Source organism: Triticum urartu, chromosome 4A (genome assembly GCF_056163025.1).
Source record: "Triticum urartu cultivar PI428250 chromosome 4A, HENAU_Tu73, whole genome shotgun sequence".
Classification (NCBI taxonomy): Eukaryota; Viridiplantae; Streptophyta; class Magnoliopsida; order Poales; family Poaceae; genus Triticum; species Triticum urartu.
The window spans coordinates 81,524,275-81,546,629 of NC_141876.1; the positions used below are offsets into that span (position 1 = coordinate 81,524,275).

The 22,355-nt window shown below is 48.6% G+C and overlaps 1 pseudogene; it reads right to left on the reverse strand.

Annotated features, from left to right (window-relative positions):
* Positions 1-15,795: 15,795 nt before the first annotated feature.
* Positions 15,796-16,602, reverse strand: LOC125550762 (dirigent protein 21 pseudogene; annotated as a pseudogene).
* Between the last annotated feature and the right edge of the window lie 5,753 nt (positions 16,603-22,355).

Genomic DNA, 22,355 nt, shown 5'->3' on the forward strand with positions numbered 1-22,355 from the left:
CGTACCACTCTGGTGCGGAACGTGTCCTTGTGGACCTACGAAGTTCAGTAGCAACTTGATCTGAAGTTTCATGATCATCATCATTAACTTCCTCTCTAGTCGGTGCAGCACCTCAGGAACATTTTCTTGAGTTGCGCCATTTCCCGGTTCAAGAGGTAATACTTCATCAAGTTCTACTTTCCTCCCACTTACTTCTTTCGAGAGAAACTCCTTCTCTAGAAAGGATCCATTCTTGGCAACAAAGATCTTGCCTTCGGATCTGAGGTAGAAGGTATACCCAATAGTTTCTTTAGGGTATCCTATGAAGACGCATTTTTCCGACTTGGGTTCGAGCTTTTCAGGTTGAAGTTTCTTGACATAAGCATCGCATCCCCAAACTTTCAGTAACGACAGCTTAGGTTTCTTCCCAAACCATAACTCATACGGGACTATTTTCTTTGGAATACATTTCTTCTGTTAAACAGTAATATAACATATCTCTCTGCGTACCTTTGTTTATAAAACCGTGTGGCCAGATTGCCTTGTTTGTCGTAAATCTTTGCCCTCATAAAGGCTTTATAAAGTAGGACAAACACTCCTCGGCTACTGGCCAAGGAGGTGGAAGCCGATGGTCGGTCAACAAAGTTTTGTACAATGCGGATCCGAGCATTAATGACATAAAGTACTTGGATACATAGAGTCATTCACATAATTTGTGATTTTACAATGGATATTGATCCTTAATCCGGCCACCCGTGCCCGCATTAAGGCTCGGGGGCTACTGGGCTTCGGGCTTATTATTTACAAATATTAAAGGGGCACATCGATCCCCTGATCTGGTGTTGCCACCCGACCAGTGTCTCGGGGGCTACTGCATTGCTTGTCCAATGCAGAAAATTTTATGTGCAATATAGTTTTTGAGGAGATTTTGATCCTCAGGTTGGTCGGCCGCACCCAACCTGAGTCTTGAGGACTGAGCACGCCGCTTTTGTGTCCCGAAGTATTCTGCCGAGCTAGGACTTGATCCTCAGGCCGATTTTGCAAATCAACCTGAGTCTCAGCGGCTACTGGGATCAGCGGTCTTATGTCATCCTTCATGTGCATCTCGGGTTTTAGACCGATACACACCTTGAGGGCTACTGGCTATATATCTCGGCAGAGAATAAATTGCACTAATAAAAAAATATTCACAAAAATCAGCCCACATTCGGGGTGGTGCACCACCTCGGAAGCAGCCCGGCATAAAGCTCGAGCGCTAGTGGCTGGCTCCATAGAGGGCATTTCCGGCATTAAGCTCGGTTAAACTTCTTCAAAACTTCTTTGAACCAAGGTGATTTACGACACCTCGGATACATAGTCCGGCGTTGGAGCTCGGATACATTCCGGCGTTAGAGCTGGGAAGTGCGGACTTGGGCGCTGGAGATCGAGTGCGCAGGAGATGGACAGGCAAAGGAGGAAGAAGGCGTAGGTAAAAAGGTGGATCCTTATCCCCTTATATGGGCGGATGCGGTTGTGCGTCCCCGCCAGCCTAGTAAAACTCGCTTGCCTCCCAAGCGCCATGATAAATGGTGTTGTTAGGGTTACCCACGTCCGTATTGATGAGAATCTCGTAAAGGGGGTACACGATCTCTGCTTTGACAAGACGTGCCAAGGAAACCGCCTCGCAAGACATGCTGAGGTGGAAAAGTAAAAACAATTCAAGTAAAGGACTTGGCCATAGTGTGATGACGCACTGCGGAATACGTCGGCAGATTTGATTTGTGTCAATGTTATTCTCTCTATGGCAATATGTGGAAACTTATTTTATAGAGCCGGACACTACTCTTGGTGTTTACAATCTTCTACGAAGGGCTTGGAGGAGGAACCCGCCTTGCAATGCCGAAGACAATTTGCGCGCCGGACTCGTCATCATTGAAGCCTGGTTCAGGGGCTACTGAGGGAGTCCTGGATTAGGGGGTGTTCGGGTAGCCGGACTATACCTTCAGCCGGACTCCTGGACTATGAAGATACAAGATTGAAGACTTCGTCCCGTGTCCGGATGGGACTTTCCCTGGCGTGGAAGGCAAGCTTGGCGATGCGGATATTCAAGATCTCCTACCATTGTAACCGACTCTGTGTAACCCTAACCCTATCTGGTGTCTATATAAACCGGAGGGTTGTAGTCCGTAGACGATCAACTCCATACACAACAATCATACCATAGGCTAGCTTCTAGGGTTTAGCCTCCTTGATCTCGTGGTAGATCTACTCTTGTACTACCCATATCATCAATATTAATCAAGCAGGAGTAGGGTTTTACCTCCATCGAGAGGGCCCGAACCTGGGTAAAACAAAGTGTCCCCTGTCTCATGTTACCATCCGGCCTAGACGCATAGTTCGGGACCCCCTACCCGAGATCCGCCGGTTTTGACACCGACAGGCACGCCCCCCACCCTCGTGGGGCCTACGGGACTCCCCTCCGGTAGATTTTTGTTCCAGTATTTTTTATATTTTCCAAAACAATTCTCCATTGATTTTCATCCCATTCTGAGAACTTTTATTTCTCCACAAAAACAACACCACGGTAGTTGTGCTGAAAACAGCGTCAGTCTGGGTTAGTTCTAATCAAATCATACCAAAATCATATAAAACTATTGTAAACATGGCATGAATACTTCATAAATTATAGATACGTTGGAGACATATCAGTCGTGGCGGGATCTACATGTGAAGCAGAGTACATAGCTGCTTCGGAAGCAGCAAATGAAGGAGTCTGGATGAAGGAGTTCATATCCGATCTAGGTGTCATACCTAGTGCATCGGGTCCAATGAAAATCTTTTGTGACAATACTGGTGCAATTGCCTTGGCAAAGGAATCCAGATTTCACAAGAGAACCAAGCACATCAAGAGACGCTTCAATTCCATCCGCGATCAAGTCAAGGAGGGAGACATAGAGATTTGCAAAATACATATGGATCTAAATGTTGTAGACCCGTTGACTAAGCCTCTCTCACGAGCAAAACATGATCAGCACCAAGACTCCATGGGTGTTAGAATCATTACAATGTAATCTAGATTATTGACTCTAGTGCAAGTGGGAGACTGAAGGAAATATGCCCTAGAGGCAATAATAAAGTTGTTATTTATATTTCCTTATATCATGATAAATGTTTATTATTCATGCTAGAATTGTATTAACCGGAAACTTAGTACATGTGTGAAGACATAGACAAACAAAATGTCACTACTATCCCTCTACTTGACTAGCTCGTTGAATCAATGATGGTTATGTTTCCTAACCATAGACATGAGTTGTCATTTGATTAATGTGATCACACCATTAGAGAATGATGTGATTGACTTGACCCATCCGTTAGCTTAGCACAATGATCGTTTAGTTTGTTGCTATTGCTTTCTCCATAACTTATACATGTTCCTATGACTATGAGATCATGCAACTCCCAAATACTGGAGGAACACTTAGTGTGCTATCAAACGTCACAACGTAATTGGGTGGTTATAAAGATGTTCTACAGGTGTCTCCGATGATGTTTGTTGAGTTGGCATAGATCGAGATTAGGATTTGTCACTCCGAGTATCGGAGAGGTATCTCTAGGTCCTCTCGGTAATGCACATCAGTATAAGCCTTGCAAGCAATGTGACTAATGAGTTAGTTACGGGATGATGCATTAGGAATGAGTAAAGATACTTGCCGGTAACGAGATTGAACTAGGTATTGAGATACCGACGAGCGAATCTTGGGCAAGTAACATACCGATGACAAAGAGAACAACGTATATCATTATGCGGTTTGACCGATAAAGATCTTCGTAGAATATGTAGGAACCAATATGAGCATCCAGGTTCCGCTATTGGTTATTGACCGGAGATGAGTCTCGGTCATGTCTACATAGTTCTCGAACCCGTAGGGTCCGCACGCTTAACGTTCGGTGATGATCGTCATTATGAGTTTATGTGTTTTGGTGTACCGAAGGTAGTTTGGAGTCCCGGATATGATCACGGACATGACGAGGAGTCTCTAAATGGTCGAGACATAAAGATTGATATATTGGACGGCTATATTCGGACACCGGAAGTGTTCCGTGTGATTTCGGAGAAAACTGGAGTGCCGGAGGGTTACCGGAACCCCGCCGGGGGGAACTAATGGGCCACATGGGCCTTAGTGGAGAGAGAGAGGGCCGGCCAGGGCAGGCCGCGCACCCCTCCTCTCTAGTCCGAATTGGACTAGGGAAGGGGGGCGGCGCGCCCCTTTCCTTCTCCCTTCTCCTCCTTCATTTCCCCCTCCTAGTAGGACTAGGAATGGGGATTCCTACTCCTACTAGGAGGAGGACTCCTCCTCTCCTGGCGCGCCTCAAGGGCCGTCCGGCCTCCCCCTTGCTCCTTTATATACGGGGGCAGGGGGCACCCTAGGACACACAAGTTGATCATTGATCACTTAGCCGTGTGCGGTGTCCCCCTCCACCATAATCCACCTCGGTCATATCATCGTAATGCTTAGGCGAAGCCCTGCGCCGGTAGATTCATCATCACCGTCATCACGTCGCCGTGCTGATGAAACTCTCCCTCAACACTCAGCTGCATCGAGAATTCGTGGGACGTCACCGAGCCGAACATGTGCAGATCGCGGAGGTGTTGTACTTTCGGTACTAGGATCGGTCGGATCGTGAAGACGTATGACTACATCAACCGTGTTGTCATAACGCTTCCGCTTACGGTCTACGAGGGTACGTGGACAACACTCTTCTCCTCTTGTTGCTATGCATCACCATGATAGATCTTGCGTGTGCGTAGGATAATTTCGGAATTACTGCGTTCCCCAACATGACGTTCCATTGTACTTGTGAAAAAATCCACAAAAAGAAAAAACCCTTTGACTTCTTTAAAAAGGACAAAAATAGTGTGAATAGTGACCTATAATAGCAAATAGATTTTTTGGCCCTGAAGTCAACTCTGGTTTTTTATTCGTGAAATTTCATATACTAGTGCAAAAGAAAGTCAAATTCGTTCTAGAAAAATTCGAACTATTTTTTTTATCAAATACACACGAGTGTGCGTATCATATATTAAGAGAGGAAGAGGGGAAGAAGCCCCATCCGCAGTTATTTACAACACGCTTATACAACACATTCCACCCACATCATCTTAACGGATTACTCGCCCTCGGTCCACCCATCCATTCCTACGAATGCTATCCGAACGTCTCCCTGTAGAATGCCCGCTTGCCTCCTTGCCACGCATTCGGAGGCTATCCGTCGTAAGACAAGCTACACGTCCGGACTCACGCCTTCGAACACGATTGCGTTTCGGTGCTTCCATAGATCCCATGTGACTAGCAGGTGTACAACCCATAGGGTCTTGGTGTGTTTTCCATTGAAAAATGGTATTGTGCACCAAGTCAATAGCTCGTCACCTCTCGATGGTGTCGCACCCACCATGCCCACCGATTGACCCACCTTGGTCTAAACTTCCTTTGCAAAAACACATTGTATCAGGAGGTGGTTAATTGTTTTGTCATCCTGGTCGCAGAACGGGCAGGCGCCCTGGTGCGGTAGGCCGCGCCGTGCCAGTTTGTCCGAGGTCCACACTCTATCCCTCAAGGCCAACCATGCGAAGAATCGGCAGCGGAGGGATGCCTTTGATGCCCATGTGTAGGTTGTTGTCGGTGAACTTTGTAGGACCGCGAATTTGGCCGCATAGGCCGACCTTGCCGAGAAATCTCCATCCTTCTCCCATGACCATGCAAGTTGATCCGGTCATTGTGGTGTTGGGGAACGTTGCAGAAAACAAAAATTTTCCTACGGTTTCACCAAGATCCATCTATGAGTTCATCTAGCAACGAGTGATCGGATTGCATCTACATACCTTTGTAGATCACGCGCGGAAGCGTTCAAAGAACGGGGATGAGGAAGTCGTACTTGACGTGATCCAAATCATCGGAGATCCTAGCGCCGAACGGACGGCACCTCCGTGTTCAACACACGTACGGTCAGCGTGACGTCTCCTCCTTCTTGATCCAGCAAGGGGGGAAGGAGAGGTTGATGAAGATCCAGCAGCATGACGGCGTGGTGGTGGATGCAGGGGTCACCGCAGCAGGGCTTCGCCGTTCTACTACGAGAGGGAGAGGTGTAGCAGGGGAGAGGGAGGCGCCAAGACTCAAGGGTGCGGCTGCCCCTCCCTCCCCCCCCTTTATATAGGCCCCCTAGTGGGTGTGCCGGCCCTAGGAGATGGGATCTCCTGGGGGGCGGAGGCCAAGGGGTGGAGTGCCCCCCAAGCCAGGTGGGGCGCCCCCCCACCCTAGGGTTCCCAACCCTAGGCGCATGGGGTGGGCCAAGGGGGGCGCACCAGCCCACTATGGGCTGGTTCCCCTCCCCACTTAGCCCATGGGGCCCTTCGGGGTGGGTGGCCCCACCCGGTGGACCACCGGGACCCTTCCGGTGGTCCCGGTACAATACCGGTGACCCCCGAAACTCTCCCGATGGCCGAAACTGCACTTCCTATATATAATTCTTCACCTCCGGACCATTCCGGAACTCCTCGTGACGTCCGGGATCTCATCCGGGACTCCGAACAACCTTCGGTTTACTGCATACTTATATCTCTACAACCCTAGCGTCACCGAACCTTAAGTGTGTAGACCCTACGGGTTTGGGAGACATGTAGACATGACCGAGATGGCTCTCCGGTCAATAACCAACAGCGGGATCTGGATACCCATGTTGGCTACCACATGCTCCTCGATGATCTCATCGGATGAACCACGATGTCGAGGATTCAAGCAACCCCGTATACAATTCCCTTTGTCAATCGGTACGTTACTTGCCCGAGATTCGATCGTCGGTATCCCAATACCTCGTTCAATCTCGTTACCGGCAAGTCACTTTACTCGTACCGTAATGCATGATCCCGTGACCAGACACTTGGTCACTTTGAGCTCATTATGATGATGCATTACCGAGTGGGCCCAGAGATACCTCTCCGTTATACGGAGTGACAAATCCCAGTCTTGATCCGTGTCAACCCAACAGACACTTTCGGAGATACCCGTAGTATACCTTTATAGTCACCCAGTTACGTTGTGACGTTTGGTACACCCAAAGCACTCCTACGGCATCCGGGAGTTACACGATCTCATGGTCTAAGGAAAAGATACTTGACATTGGAAAAACTCTAGCAAACGAACTATACGATCTTGTGCCAAGTTTAGGATTGGGTCTTGTCCATCACATCATTCTCCTAATGATGTGATCTTGTTATCAATGACATCCAATGTCCGTAGTCAGGAAACCATGACTATCTATTGATCAACGAGCTAGTCAACTATAGGCTTACTAGGGACATGTTGGTGTCTATGTATTCACACATGTATTACGATTTCCGGATAACACAATTATAGCATGAATAAAAGACAATTATCATGAACAAGGAAATATAATAATAATCCTTTTATTATTGCCTCTAGGGCATATTTCCAACAGTCTCCCACTTGCACTAGAGTCAATAATCTAGTTACATTGTGATGAATCGAACACCCATGGAATTCTGGTGTTGATCATGTTTTGCTCTAGGGAGAGGTTTAGTCAACGGATCTGCTACATTCAGGTCCGTATGTACTTTACAAATATCTATGCCTCCATCTTGAACATTTTCACGAATGGAGTTGAAGCGACGCTTGATGTGCCTTGTCTTCTTGTGAAATCTGGGCTCCTTGGCAAGTGCAATAGCTCCAGTGTTGTCACAGAAGAGTTTGATCGGCCCCGACGCATTGGGTATGACTCCTAGGTCGGTGATGAACTCCTTCACCCAAATTGCTTCATGCGCTGCCTCCGAGGCTGCCATGTACTCCGCTTCACATGTAGATCCCGCCACGACGCTCTGCTTGCAATTGCACCAGCTTACTGCCCCACCATTCAAAATATACACGTATCCGGTTTGTGACTTAGAGTCATCTAGATCTGTGTCGAAGCTAGCGTCGACGTAACCCTTTACGACGAGCTCTTCATCACCTCCATAAACGAGAAACATTTCCTTAGTCCTTTTCAGGTACTTCAGAATATTCTTGACCGCTGTCCAGTGTTCCTTGCCGGGATTACTTTGGTACCTACCTACCAAACTTACGGCAAGGTTTACATCAGGTCTGGTACACAGCATGGCATACATAATAGAACCTATGGCTGAGGCATTGGGGATGACACTCATCTCTTCTATATCTTCTGCCATGGTCGGACATTGAGCTGAGCTCAATTTCACACCTTGCAACACAGGCAAGAACCCCTTCTTTGACTGATCCATATTGAACTTCTTTAATATCTTATCAAGTCATGTGCTTTGTGAAAGACCTATGAGGCGTCTTGATCTATCTCTATAGATCTTGATGCCTAATATATAAGCAGCTTCTCCAAGGTCCTTCATTGAAAAACTCTTATTCAAGTAGGCCTTAATGCTGTCCAAAAGCTCTATATCATTTCCCATCAAAAGTATGTCATCTACATATAATATGAGAAATGCTACAGAGCTCCCACTCACTTTCTTGTAAATGCAGGCTTCTCCATAAGTCTGCATAAACCCAAACGCTTTGATCATCTCATCAAAGCGAATGTTCCAACTCCGAGATGCTTGCACCAACCCATAAATCGAGCGTTGGAGCTTGCACACCTTGTTAGCATTCTTAGGATCGACAAAACCTTCCGGCTGCATCATATACAATTCTTCCTTAAGGAAACCATTAAGGAATGCCGTTTTGACGTCCATTTGCCATATCTCATAATCATAGAATGCGTCAATTGCTAACATGATTCAGACGGACTTCAGCTTCGCTACCGGTGAGAAAGTCTCATCGTAGTCAACCCCTTGAACTTGTCGATAACCCTTAGCGACAAGCCGAGCTTTATAGATGGTCACATTACCATCCGCGTCTGTCTTCTTCTTAAAGATCCATTTATTTTCTATGGCTCACCTCTCAACGGGCAAGTCAGTCAAAGTCCATACTTCGTTTTCATACATGGATCCTATCTCGGATTTCATGGCTTCCAGCCATTTGTCGGAATCCGGGCCCGCCATCGCTTCTTCATAGTTCGAAGGTTCACCGTTGTCTAACAACATGATTTCCAAGACAGGGTTGCCGTACCACTCTGGTGCGGAACGTGTCCTTGTGGACCTACGAAGTTCAGTAGCAACTTGATCTGAAGTTTCATGATCATCATCATTAACTTCCTCTCTAGTCGGTGCAGCACCTCAGGAACATTTTCTTGAGTTGCGCCATTTCCCGGTTCAAGAGGTAATACTTCATCAAGTTCTACTTTCCTCCCACTTACTTCTTTCGAGAGAAACTCCTTCTCTAGAAAGGATCCATTCTTGGCAACAAAGATCTTGCCTTCGGATCTGAGGTAGAAGGTATACCCAATAGTTTCTTTAGGGTATCCTATGAAGACGCATTTTTCCGACTTGGGTTCGAGCTTTTCAGGTTGAAGTTTCTTGACATAAGCATCGCATCCCCAAACTTTTAGAAACGACAGCTTAGGTTTCTTCCCAAACCATAACTCATACGGTGTCGTCTCAACGGATTTTGAAGGAGCCCTATTTAAAATGAATGCGGCAGTCTCTAAAGCATAGCCCCAAAAGGATAGCGGTAAATCGGTAAGAGACATCATAGATCGCACCATATCTAATAGAGTGCGATTACGACGTTCGGACACACCATTACGCTGAGGTGTTCCAGGCGGCATGAGTTGTGAAACTATTCCACATTTTCTTAAGTGTGTGCCAAATTCGTGACTCAAGTATTCTCCTCCACGATCTGATCGCAGGAACTTGATTTTCCTGTCACGTTGATTCTCAACCTCACTCTGAAATTCCTTGAACCTTTCAAAGGTCTCAGACTTGTGTTTCATTAAGTAGACATACCCATATCTACTCAAGTCATCAGTGACGGTGAGAACATAACGATAACCACCGCGAGCCTCAACACTCATTGGACCGCGCACATCAGTATGTATGATTTCCAATAAATTGGTTGCTCGCTCCATTGTTCCTGAGAACGGAGTCTTGGTCATTTTACCCATGAGGCATGGTTCGCATGTGTCAAATGATTCGTAATCAAGAGACTCTAAAAGTCCACCTGCATGGAGCTTCTTCATGCGTTTGACACCTATGTGACCAAGACGGCAGTGCCACAAGTATGTGGGACTATCATTATGAACCTTACATCTTTTGGTACTCACATTATGAATATGTGTAGCATTACGCTCGAGATACATTAAGAATAAACCATTCACCATCGGAGCATGACCATAAAACATATCTCTCATATAAATAGAACAACCATTATTGTCGGATTTAAATGAGTAGCCATCTCATATTAAACGAGATCCCGATACAATGTTCATGCTCAAACTTGGCACTAAATAACAATTATTGAGGTTCAAAACTAATCCCGTAGGTAAATGTAGAGGTAGCGTGCCGACGGCGATCACATCGACCTTGGAACCATTCCCGACGCGCATCGTCACCTCGTCCTTCGCCAGTCTCCGCTTATTCCGCAGCTCCTGCTTTGAGTTACAAATGTGAGCAACGGCACCGGTATCAAATACCCAGGAGCCACTACGAGTACTGGTAAGGTACACATCAATTACATGTATATCCTATATACCTTTCGTTTTGCCGGCCTTCTTGTCCGCTAAGTATTTGGGGCAGTTCCGCTTTCAGTGACCACTTTCCTTGCAATAAAAGCACTCAGTCTTGGGCTTGGGTCCATTCTTTGGCTTCTTCCCGGCAGCTTGCTTGCCGGGCACGGCAACTCCCTTGCCGTCCTTCTTGAAGTTTTTCTTACCCTTGCCTTTCTTGAACTTAGTGGTTTTATTCACCATCAACACTTGATGTTCCTTTTTGACTTCTACCTCTGCTGATTTCAGCATTGCAAATACTTCAGGAATGGTCTTTTCCATCCCCTGCATATTGAAGTTCATCACAAAGCTCTTGTAGCTCGGTGGAAGCGACTGAAGGATTCTGTCAATGACCGCGTCATCTGGGAGATTACTCCCAGCTGAGTCAAGCGGTTATGTAACCCAGACATAGTGAGTATGTGTTCACTGACAGAACTGTTTCCCTCCATCTTACAGCTGAAGAACTTGTCGGAGACTTCATATCTCTCAACCCGGGCATGAGCTTGAAAAACCATGTTCAGCTCTTCGAACATCTCATATGCTCCGTGTCTCTCAAAACGCTTTTGGAGTCCCGGTTCTAAGCTGTAAAGCATGCCACACTGAACGAGGGAGTAATCATCGGTACGTGTCTGCCAAGCGTTCATAACGTCTTGTTCTGCAAGGAGAACAGGTGCATCACCTAGCGGTGCTTGTAGGACATAATCTTTCTTGGCAGCTATGAGGATGATCCTCAGGTTCCGGACCCAGTCCGTATAGTTGCTTCCATCGTCTTTTAGCTTGGTTTTCTCTAGGAACGCGTTGAAGTTGAGGACAACGTTGGCCATTTGATCTACAATACATGTTGTAAAGATTTTAGACTAAGTTCATGATAATTAAGTTCATCTAAATCAAATTATTCAATGAACTCCCACTTAGATAGACATCCCTCCAGTCATCTAAGTATAACATGATCCGAGTTAACTAGGCCGTGTCCGATCATCACATGAGACGGACTAGCCAACATCGGTGAACATCTTCATATTGATCGTATCTTCTATATGACTCATGCTCGACCGTTCGGTCTTCTGTGTTTCGAGGCCATGTATGTACATGCTAGGCTCGTCAAGTCAACCTAAGTGTTTGCATGTGTAAATCTGTCTTACACCTGTTGTATGTGAACGTTAGAATCTATCACACCCGATCATCACGTGGTGCTTCGAAACAACAAACTGTCGCAACGGTGCACAGTTAGGGGGAACACTTTCTTGAAATTATTATGAGGGATCATCTTATTTACTACCGTCGTTCTAAGTAAACAAGATGCAAAAACATGATAAACATCACATGCAATCAAGTAATAATAGTGACATGATATGGCCAATATCACATAGCTCCTTTGATCTCCATCTTGGGGCTCCATGATCATCTTGTCACCGGCATGACACCATGATCTCCATCATCATGATCTTCATCATCGTGTCTCCATGAAGTTGCTCGCCAACTATTACTTCTACTACTATGGCTAACACGTTTAGCAATAAAGTAAAGTAATTTATATGGCGTTTCTCAATGACACGCAGGTCATACAAAAAAAATAAAGACAACTCCTATGGCTCCTGCCGGTTGTCATACTCATCGACATGCAAGTCGTGATTCCTATTACAATAGCATGAACATCTCATACATCACATATATATCATTCATCATTCATCACAACTTTGGCCATATCACATCACAGAACACTTGCTGCAAAAACAAGTTAGACCTCCTCTAATTGTTGTTGCAAGTTTTACGTGGCTGCAATAGGGTTCTAGCAAGAACGTTTTCTTACCTACGTGAAAGCCACAACGTGATTTTTCAACTTCTATTTACCCTTCATAAGGACCCTTTTCATCGAATCCGCTCCAACTAAAGTGGGAGAGACAGACACCCGCCAGCCACCTTATGCAACTAGTGCATGTTAGTCGGTGGAACCGGTCTCACGTAAGCGTATGTGTAAGGTTGGTCCGGGCCGCTTCATCCCACAATACCGTTGAAGCAAAATAAGACTAGTAGCGGCAAGAAAGTTGACAACATCTACGCCCACAACAAATTGTGTTCTACTCGTGCAAAAGGAACTACGCATAGACCTAGCTCATGATGCCACTGTTGGGGAACGTAGCAGAAAACAAAAATTTTCCTACGGTTTCACCAAGATCCATCTATGAGTTCATCTAGCAACGAGTGATCGGATTGCATCTACATACCTTTGTAGATCATGCGCGAAAGCGTTCAAAGAACGGGGATGAGGAAGTCGTACTCGACGTGATCCAAATCACCGGAGATCCTAGCGCCGAACGGACGGCACCTCCGTGTTCAACACACGAACGGTCAGGGTGACGTCTCCTCCTTCTTGATCCAGCAAGGGGGGAGGAGAGGTTGATGAAGATCCAGCAGCACGACGGCGTGGTGGTGGATGCAGGGGTCACCGCAGCAGGGCTTCGCCGTTCTACTACGAGAGGGAGAGGTGTAGCAGGGGAGAGGGAGGCGCCAAGACTCGAGGGTGTGGCTGCCCTCCCTCACCCCCTCTATATATAGGGTCCCTAAAGGGGGGCGCCGGCCCTGGAGATCCAATCTCCCAAGGGGGCGGCGACCAAGGGGGGTGGAGTGCCCCCCAAGGCAAGTGGGGCGCCCCCCCCCCCCCCACCCTAGGGTTCCCAACCCTAGGCGCAGGGGGAAGGCCCAAGGGGGGCGCACCAGCCCACTAGGGGCTGGTTCCCCTCCCACTTCAGCCCATGGGGCCCTCCGGGATAGGTGGCCCCACCCGGTGGACCCCCGGGACCCTTCCGGTGGTCCCGGTACAATATCGGTGACCCCCGAAACTCTCCCGATGGACGAAACTGCACTTCCTATATATAATTCTTCACCTCCGGACCATTCCGGAACTCCTCGTGACGTCCGGGATCTCATCCGGGACTCCTAACAACCTTCGGTTTACTGCATACTTATATCTCTACAACCCTAGCGTCACCGAACCTTAAGTGTGTAGACCCTACGGGTTCGGGAGACATGTAGACATGACCGAGATGGCTCTCCGGTCAATAAACAACAGCGGGATCTGGATACCCATGTTGGCTCCCACATGCTCCTCGATGATCTCATCGGATGAACCACGATGTCGAGGATTCAAGCAACCCCGTATACAATTCCCTTTGTCAATCGGTACGTTACTTGCCCGAGATTCGATCGTCGGTATCCCAATACCTCGTTCAATCTCGTTACCGGCAAGTCACTTTACTCGTACCGTAATGCATGATCCCGTGACCAGACACTTGGTCACTTTGAGCTCATTATGATGATGCATTACCGAGTGGGCCCAGAGATACCTCTCCGTTATATGGAGTGACAAATCCCAGTCTTGATCCGTGTCAACCCAACAGACACTTTCGGAGATACCCGTAGTATACCTTTATAGTCACCCAGTTACGTTGTGACGTTTGGTACACCCAAGGCACTCCTACGACATCCGGGAGTTACACGATCTCATGGTCTAAGGAAAAGATACTTGACATTGGAAAAACTCTAGCAAACGAACTATACGATCTTGTGCCAAGTTTAGGATTGGGTCTTGTCCATCACATCATTCTCCTAATGATGTGATCTCGTTATCAATGACATCTAATGTCCATAGTCAGGAAACCATGACTATCTATTGATCAACGAGCTAGTCAACTAGAGACTTACTAGGGACATGTTGGTGTCTATGTATTCACACATGTATTACGATTTCCGGATAACACAATTATAGCATGAATAAAAGACAATTATCATGAACAAGGAAATATAATAATAATCCTTTTATTATTGCCTCTAGGGCATATTTCCAACACTTTTCCGTCCATCTCGTGGAAGTACCGCTCGAAGACGCAGTACGGGTCGAGCCGGATCTGCTCGTTGCCGGAACCGTCCTCGCCGTCGCTGTCCTCCTTCTCCTCCTTCGGTGGCTGTCCGACCATGGCACGGACCGCCCGATCTTCTCTCGGGCGAGGGCGCGCGTGTTCCTCCGTTGTCGTTTCTTCATAATGCGGGCGCAGACGGCTTCCTCCTCTGCCATCGCCATTTCCGCCGCGATACGGGCCTCGGCGGACCTTATCCTCTCCTTCCCACAGCGGGCCGCCCATTCCTGGTGGGACTCATAGTCTGCTCGACTGGTGGTGGGGAAGGAGAGGTGTTTCGGCTGCCGGGGCCGCGAGGATCCAACACCAGAGAACCCGAGCGCCCGGTGACCGACGCTATGGCGTCGCAGCAGGCGGATCCGGCCGTCGGCAGGGCGCTGTCCTCCCGGGAGCAGCGGGGTGCAATGCAGACTGCCATTGCCTCCTCAAACCCACACGGGATACACCCTAGTCGACGAATTTGGACTGGCCGGAGTCCGATTTGCTTCTTGCCATGCCGGAGAAGGCCGGAAACTGACAAAGGGGAATGGAGAGGAGTGAAGTGAAGTGGCTAGGGTTTGCTCCGGCTAGCGGATGGGGACAAATGTATGTGGGGTCGGGTGAGCCAGCATGAGCCGAGTTCGACGTGGCGGGCGTGCCCGGACGCCGCCTTATCCACCCCATATTTGGCTGGATACAAGGGGTGCCGGTCAGCTTGGGAGTTTGAGGCCCGTTTGAAGCGTACATCTAGGTAAAAAAACGTGACTGGACAATAAACGGACGGCTCGCTCGAGCGTTTGAGGCGTCCGGTTATAGATGCTCTTAGTATATTTATATTTTATAAAAAAAATGCATATGGACCGTTGAGTGGACCAATATAAATAGACATTGAATGGCATAATACGTCCGGACGGTTACAGGTGATTTGAGGGTCCACGGGACCGGTTCCAGGTCCGCGTTGGGATGCCATCACCCCGTCACCACATATGTGCAACCCCAGTGACCACGAGAGGGACAGGATGACAGAACGCCACGAGTCGAAGCCTCGCCGACGCCGCCGGCCGCACATGCTTCACTCAACGGTGTCCTCTACGACGGCGAGGAAGAGGAAGGGAGGGTTTGGGCGGCCGCTTGTGTCGCCCATTGTTTTTCTCACGCAATGTGATTTCAGCAACCACAACATTAACATAAAATCGATGCAAATTACCCTCCCAAAAAGTTGACGCACCAGTTAGCAGAACCACAAATCACACACAGTCAGCACTCAAATCTGCAAAGACCCATCGTCCATCACGATAACAAACGCAGCAAATCTGCGAAATCCATTTATTACAAGCAAAACCATATGTTCCGTTAGTCATGGAGTGGACATCATCAACTAAATTAAGCTCTGGCAGCTGCCGCTACGCCGCCGCCGCCTTGACGTAGACGGTGTACTCGACGACGGTCTCGCCGGACTTGGCGCCGGAGTCCATGGTACGCGCCTCGACGTAGCCGCGCGCCATGCGGAACTTGCCGGTGCCCCCGATGATGCTCATCTCCCTCACCGCCGACAGCACCTCGTTGCGGCCGTAGATGGTGAGGCCGCTGCCCTTGTAGTCCCCGGCGGTGAACACGAAGTTCATGTTCATGAGGAGCCCGAAGGTGGCCTGGTCGGCGAACGTGTAGGTCCCCTGCGCGCGGCCGATCTCGTCCTTGGACTTGGCGGAGCCCGTGACGGCGGGCCCGGTGGTGAGCGGGTCGTCGATGGCCACCACCGCGCCGAAGAAGGTGGAGGAGCTGTTGGTGGACGCCGCCTGCGCGATCCGGATCGCGGTCGGGCTCGTCCCCGCCAGCACGTCGTGCCAGTACAGCTTGAACTTGGTCAGGCCGTCGTCCGCCGCGGAGGCCGGGGCCAGCAGCACCGCCGCGCACAGGAGGAGGAGGAGCGCTGCCTTGCGGCCGGCCATGGCTGGTGGATCTAGGTATGTGAGCCCTGGGTAATGGCGAAAAAGGGAAGCGGGCTAGTGTGGCGTATTTGAGGAGATGTCAGGTGAGGTGGGGTGGCCGGACGTCGGAGTGGGTGGCTCACTGCCCACACTATCTCTCTCGGTGGCCATTGGATTCGGTGCGCATGTGGGGCAGGTACCTGCAGTGGTCAGTCGGCCCGGTAGGTATGGTAACTTTTTCTTTGCATTGCACGCGCGCTCTCTGTCTCTCCTCCTCCTTTCTCTTTGGGTTTAGTTACAAAATGGCGATTCTCGAGTGCGGTGCGAGCAAAATGATGACGGAAAGCGTGGAGTCGTTTGGTGAGGTGAGGCCACGCATACTCTTCAAGTTACCTAATGACGAACACAAACCAGGAATTCTGTGGTTTCTATACTGGGATCGCAAGGTTTAAGACTGGTGAAAGAGACGGTGTAATAACTGATAAACTGAACGAGACCGACTTGGGTTGAGTGTGACAGGACACGCAACAAGAGAAAATGATGAAATGTAATCATGTGTTGGTAGTAGGTGAGCTGCTGTGTCGTCGGTTTTGGGTCGGGGCTGGGAGACGGAGACCGGATGACTCAGCTACACGATTGCAAGGCGTTTGGAAGGGTCGGTAACCTGCCGTTCCTTGCCTTTGTTCTAGAGCAACCCCAACGGCCCCACCTAATCCAGCCCAACTCATAACGCATGATGGGTACTCCCACGTCCGTGTGCTTCTACGCGACCTGCGGCTAAATTTTGTGTTTTGACCCTTTTCTGAAACTTATTCGAGATTTAATCCTAGTTTAAAAAAAATATTAAAATCTGATCCTTTTGCTACCGCCAGGGATCTTGGCGGTACCGCCAAGGTCCCTGGCGGTAGGGTTGCATGCCCTACCGTCAATAAACTCCTAAGTATTGAACACAGTGTGTGCTTGTGCCTACCGCCAAGTACCTTGGCAGTAGGGTTGTGCAGGCTACCGCCAGTCCGGTTGACGATAGCGATGTTTCCTACCGCCAGTGACCTTGGTGGTAGGCTGTTATACCCTACCGCCATGGACTCTGACGGTAGTAAAAGTGTCAGATCTCGAAAAAAAAAATCAAACTAGAGTCAAATCTCGAATAGATTTCAAAAAAGGATCAAAACACGAAAATTTGTCGCGACCTGCTGGAACATCACCAGGGAAGATCTCATGAGGGCCTTGGAGGAGTTTCATGGTGAAAACATGCAAGGGCTACAAGCCATAAACAAAGCCACGGTATCGCTCTTACCTAAGAAGATGGGCGCTCTAGACAAGGATTTCAGGCCGGTAAGCCTCAACCACGGAGCAGTCAAGATTTTTGACAAGATTCTCGCCACACGGCTTGCCGACGACTTACCGCACCATGTGGGCAACCACTAGAGCGCATTCTTTTTTTAGGGTAAAGCAAAGCTTTATAAATTAGCGGTGCACGGGCAAATCACCCGAAACACAAACAGCCACTGAGGGCGGTACAATAGAGCGCATTCGTGCGTGGAAGATCATTGCACGGCAATTTTATGCTCGTACAAGGTACGGCTCGCAGACTACATGCCTTGAAGGATCCCACACTACTATTGAAGCTGGACATATTCAAAGCCTTCGACTCCGTGCAATGGCCTTTCCTGCTAGAAGTGTTGGCTCACATGGGATTCAGACCGAGATGGACAACCTGGATTTGCAGGTTGCTTGCAACATCATCTACTAAGATATCCGTGAATGGAATCCCCAGGGACACGATATTCAACTGTCAAGGTCTGCGCCAAGGCAGCCCGCTATCACCTATGCTTTTCATCCTATGCATGGAACCACTCCACCGACTACTTGAGCATGCGACCACGGCGGGTTTGCTCACACCACTGGCCAGGACAGGGCTGAGACACCACGTGTCTATGTATGCGGATGACGTCATGATATTCCTGAAATCAACGGAGAGGGACCTTCGGGCGTGCGCCTCAATCCTGGATCTATTTGCGCATGCGTCTGGGCTCAAGATCAACCTGTGGAAGAGCTCGGCCCTCCCGATCCGATGCTCGCCGGAGGACATGTAGCTGGCAACTGGGCTGTTGGGATGCGAAAATGGCACTTTCCCATGCCGATATCTGGGATTACCGCTGTCTATCAGGAAGCAAACAACAACTCATTTTCAGGACATGGTGGACCATTTGGCTGGACGTTTGCCATCGTGGAAAGCAAGGTCGCTACCTAAGAGCAGCCGCCTGCTGTTAATACAGTCCGTCCTCTGCGCCATCCCAGTGCACTCAATGCTCGCCATGGGATTGCCACCGAAAACGCTCAAGGCGATGGTCAAAATATGCAGAAGTTTTATGTGGTATGGGAAAGAAGACGGTGGGGCGGCAAATGCGTTGTTGCATGGGAAACATTGTGCCGACCAAAGTGGACGGGTGGGCTCGGTATCACGAACCAACGATGGATGAATGTGGCCCTACCAGCGAAGTGGCTGTGGTTGCAACGATCGAGCAGATTGATCTAGACCATGGGCGGAATTCAAGTTCTCCGTCCCCGATGAGGCAAGAGGCTTGTACCAAGCGGCAGCTAAGGTGACAGTGGGCGACGGGCGCACAACGCCGTTTTGGGAGGATAGGTGACTCAACGGATACATGATACAGGAGCTAGCCCCTCTCATCTATGAGATAGCGCCAAAGCGGACGAGGTGTGCCAGAACTGTGGCAGAAGCTTTACAAGACGCAGCATGGGCTCGCGATGTCGGCCCGGACATGAACGACAGAGCGCAACTACAGTTTCTCGAGGTTTGGCCACAGGTGGATAACACGACTCTGGATCCACATGTTGGAAATATGCCCTAGAGGCAATAATAAAAGGATTATTATATTTTCTTGTTCATGATAATTGTCTTTTATTCATGCTATAATTGTGTTATCCGGAAATCGTAATACATGTGTGAATACATAGACACCAACATGTCCCTAGCAAGCCTCTAGTTGACTAGCTCATTGATCAACAGATAGTCATGGTTTCCTGACTATGGACATTGGATGTCATTGATAACGAGATCACATCATTAGGAGAATGATGTGATGGACAAGACCCAATCCTAAACATAGCACAAGATCGTATAGTTCGTTTGCTAGAGTTTTTCCAATGTCAAGTATCTTTTACTTAGACCATGAGATCGTGTAACTCCCGGATACCGTAGGAGTGCTTTGGGTGTACCAAACGTCACAACGTAACTGGGTGACTATAAAGGTATACTACGGGTATCTCCGAAAGTGTCTGTTGGGTTGACACGGATCAAGACTGGGATTTGTCACTCCGTATGACGGAGAGGTATCTCTGGGCCCACTCGGTAATGCATCATCACAATGAGCTCAAAGTGACCAAGTGTCTGGTCACGGGATCATGCATTATGGTACGAGTAAAGTGACTTGCCGGTAACGAGATTGAACGAGGTATTGGGATACCGACGATCGAATCTCGGGCAAGTAACGTACCGATTGACAAAGGGAATTGTATACGGGGTTGCTTGAATCCTCGACATCGTGGTTCATCCGATGAGATCATCGAGGAGTATGTGGGAGCCAACATGGGTATCCAGATCCCGCTGTTGGTTATTGACCGGAGAGCCATCTCGGTCATGTCTACATGTCTCCCGAACCCGTAGGGTCTACACACTTAAGGTTCGGTGACGCTAGGGTTGTAGAGATATGAATATGCAGTAACCCGAAAGATGTTCGGAGTCCAGGATGAGATCCTGGACGTCACGAGGAGTTCCGGAATGGTCCGGAGGTGAAGAATTATATATAGGAAGTGCAGTTTCGGCCATCGGGAGAGTTTCGGGGGTCACCGGTATTGTACCGGGACCATCGGAAGGGTCCCGGTGGTCCACCGGGTGGGGCCACCCATCCCGAAGGGCCCCATGGGCTAAGTGGGGAGGGGAACCAGCCCATAGTGGGCTGGTGCGCCCCCCTTGGCCCACCCCATGCGCCTAGGGTTGGGAACCCTAGGGTGGGGGGGCGCCCCACCTGGCTTGGGGGGCACTCCACCCCTTGGCCTCCGCCCCCAGGAGATCCCATCTCCTAGGGCCGGCACACCCCCTAGGGGGCCTATATAAAGGGGGGGAGGGAGGGGCAGCCGCACCCTTGAGTCTTGGCGCCTCCCTCTCCCCTGCTACACCTCTCCCTCTCGTAGTAGAACGGTGAAGCCCTGCTGCGGTGACCCCTGCATCCACCACCACGCCGTCGTGCTGCTGGATCTTCATCAACCTCTCCTTCCCCCCTTGCTGGATCAAGAAGGAGGAGACGTCACGCTGACCGTACGTGTGTTGAACACGGAGGTGCCGTCCGTTCGGCGCTAGGATCTCCGGTGATTTGGATCACGTCGAGTACGAGTTCCTCATCCCCATTCTTTGAACGCTTCCGCGCGTGATCTACAAAGGTATGTAGATGCAATCCGATCACTCATTGCTAGATGAACTCATAGATGGATCTTGGTGAAACCGTAGGAAATTTTTTGTTTTCTGCAACGTTCCCCAACAGTGGCATCATGAGCTAGGTCTATGCGTAGTTCCTTTTGCACGAGTAGAACACAATTTGTTGTGGGCGTAGATGTTGTCAACTTTCTTGCCGCTACTAGTCTTATTTTGCTTTAACGGTATTGTGGGATGAAGCGGCCCGGACCAACCTTACACGTACGCTTACGTGAGACCGGTTCCACCGACTAACATGCAGTAGTTGCATAAGGTGGCTGGCGGGTGTCTGTCTCTCCCACTTTAGTTGGAGCGGATTCGATGAAAAGGGTCCTTATGAAGGGTAAATAGAAGTTGAAAAATCACGTTGTGGCTTTCACGTAGGTAAGAAAACGTTCTTGCTAGAACCCTATTGCAGCCACGTAAAACTTGCAACAACAATTAGAGGAGGTCTAACTTGTTTTTGCAGCAAGTGTTCTGTGATGTGATATGGCCAAAGTTGTGATGAATGATGAATGATATATATGTGATGTATGAGATGTTCATGCTATTGTAATAGGAATCACGACTTGCATGTCGATGAGTATGACAACCGGCAGGAGCCATAGGAGTTGTCTTTATTTTTTTTGTATGACCTGCGTGTCATTGAGAAACGCCATGTAAATTACTTTACTTTATTGCTAAACGTGTTAGCCATAGTAGTAGAAGTAATAGTTGGCGAGCAACTTCATGGAGACACGATGATGAAGATCATGATGATGGAGATCATGGTGTCATGCCGGTGACAAGATGATCATGGAGCCCCAAGATGGAGATCAAAGGAGCTATGTGATATTGGCCATATCATGTCACTATTATTACTTGATTGCATGTGATGTTTATCATGTTTTTGCATCTTGTTTACTTAGAACGACGGTAGTAAATAAGATGATCCCTCATAATAATTTCAAGAAAGTGTTCCCCCTAACTGTGCACCGTTGCGACAGTTTGTTGTTTCGAAGCACCACGTGATGATCGGGTGTGATAGATTCTAACGTTCACATACAACAGGTGTAAGACAGATTTACACATGCAAACACTTAGGTTGACTTGACGAGCCTAGCATGTACATACATGGCCTCGAAACACAGAAGACCGAAAGGTCGAGCATGAGTCGTATAGAAGATACGATCAATATGAAGATGTTCACCGATGTTGGCTAGTCCGTCTCATGTGATGATCGGACACGGCCTAGTTAACTCGGATCATGTTATACTTAGATGACTGGAGGGATGTCTATCTAAGTGGGAGTTCATTGAATAATTTGATTTAGATGAACTTAATTATCATGAACTTAGTCTAAAATCTTTACAACATGTATTGTAGATCAAATGGCCAACGTTGTCCTCAACTTCAACGCGTTCC